The sequence below is a fragment of the Ananas comosus genome, linkage group 10, assembly GCF_001540865.1.
Source record: "Ananas comosus cultivar F153 linkage group 10, ASM154086v1, whole genome shotgun sequence".
Lineage (NCBI taxonomy): Eukaryota > Viridiplantae > Streptophyta > Magnoliopsida > Poales > Bromeliaceae > Ananas > Ananas comosus.
In genome coordinates this window covers 4,355,275-4,357,525 of record NC_033630.1, presented here as the reverse complement: position 1 = coordinate 4,357,525, position 2,251 = coordinate 4,355,275, and positions in this window count along the sequence as shown.

Below are 2,251 nucleotides of genomic sequence, written 5' to 3'. Positions count from 1 at the left end.
AGGCGAGGCTTCTTGGGGACGAAGGTGGAGGCGGAGGAGCCGGCGCCGAGGTTGGCGGTGGCGGTGGCGGTGAGCTGCTGGCGCTCGCGGCGGCGGGCGGCGGGCGGTGAGCGGCGGACTTGATCGAGAGTAATAATGTTAAGTTGGGAGAGAAAGAAAGGATAATTTAAGAAAATAGTTTAATAAGATAGGGGTAAAATAGGTATTTTAATTAGGTTTTAACTCTGGTATACATTTAACTCATGTTTAACCCGAGTTAGTTTAACAGGGGATAACTGCGGGGGTATTTTGGAATAACGGTGGAACATATGAGGGGTATTTTAGAAAGAAAAAAAAAAGTAGGGGTAAATCGGATATATTCAAACGCATGAAGAGTATATTGGCAATTATCCCATATATATATATCAATAAAGATAAAAGTGAAAACGTTCAGAAGTTATCCAAACTATACACTATTTTTTAATTGTATATTTATTTTTTAAAAATTTTAAGTTTACTATTTAATTTTTAATTTATTTAATTTGAATCAGTCGACAATATTTTTTATTTTAAAATATACGCTAATTATTTACTTTAATAAATTTATATTTGCAAGAATTGTATAAAATATACTAACTAAGTCTGTAAAGATAAACTAGGCGTTTAAATTTTGAAGACAAAGTACTGTAGACTGAATTAAATCGTATAAAGCGGGAGATTAGACGGTAAAATCAAAATTTTAAAGAATTGGATAAGCCATCTAAATACTATAATTAATACAGTAGTCTTATCAAATTTTTTTTTATTTACCAAAAAGTAAAAAACGGTTGATTAAACCCTCAAACCATTGGATTAATGGTTATAAAGATTACAACCCTTATGGGTTGTACACCTAGCATTTCTCTATCTCTTAATAGGCTAAATTTTAGTTTTGGTCCTCACTTTTTGTCGTACATGACACTTAAATCCTGCACCGTTTGGTTTGGGAATAGGAATAGGGATAGGCCCTTATCCCCCCCTTTATACCCAAACGCTAATTTTTTACCCGAGAATAGTAGTTCTCGGTTATCCCCACCAACACCTCCATTTTCTATATAAAGCTTTCTAATATTTTTCTTATCCTCGGGAACAACCCAATTTTCATTCAAACGCTATTTTTCTTATCCCCATACTTGTACCTATCCCTGTAATAGCTAGTTCTTGCTTATACCCGAACCAAACGGTACTAAATAAACTTTAATATTGATTGAGCCTTCATTTGGGGTTGCCAAGTTAGAAAGCCCGTTGTCTATCGCAAGTTGGTTGCCTAATCTTAATCTAGTCAGTATTCTCTGCAAATTTGAAATATTTCTTGTGCCTCACTATTCTTCCGGTGAAGTTCCTACATCACATCGATAGTGTTATAAGAGACTTTCGGTGGGGATTCAAATTCAGAATGCGACACTTTGACGGCATGTGCCCTTTATGCAATACTGAATTGGAGACAACTGAACATTTTTTCTTTCGATACGAACTTGTCAAGAGAGTTTTGTTTGCATCTAATTTTGGTCTTCTCACTACGAATCCTGGTAAAGACCTATCGTATTGGTTGCCTTTCATTCTAATAAGGAGGAGCATGAAGGATCACAAAGCTTTCTACTTTCACCTACTCTGGAGCGTCTGAAAGGGTCGCAATGAAGTGGTATTTCAAAGGCTCCCATTATTATCGCAAGCTCGCATTTGGACCTCAGTGTATGCAAGTGAATTTCAATCCAGAATTGTCACTTCAGATCCAATTTCATTACCGATTGACTCGGACTCTTCATTGCAGGTCTAGGTAGATGATAGCTAGAAAGGTGGTGATTAATTAGCTAGGGTGGAATTAGTTTTTTGGGGCAATTGCTTATATACTTCTAAAAAGTTTCCGACTTTCTGATTTTCCTCTCTTAGAAGGTTAATATTGAAAATACCCTTTTTACGTCCCAACCTATTTCAAATATACGTCTAAAGTTAAAATCTATTAATGAACTATGTTTTTTTTGAGAAAAGGTAGCAAGCTACCCGCTTCATTCATTAAGTGGAAGTGAACTAGGCGAAACAGGGTGGAAGCAGCTAGCGCTTCCGGAGGGATTAATGAACTATGTTATCTGTATAAAATGAACTATGTTTTTTTTTTTTTTTTTTTTAACTATGTTATCTGTATAAAATTACTATTTTGCCTTTCAAATATATCCTTTCACCATCACCGACTTTTCTTATTTGCTCTTAAGTTAGGCGCGCAAAAGGTATTTTA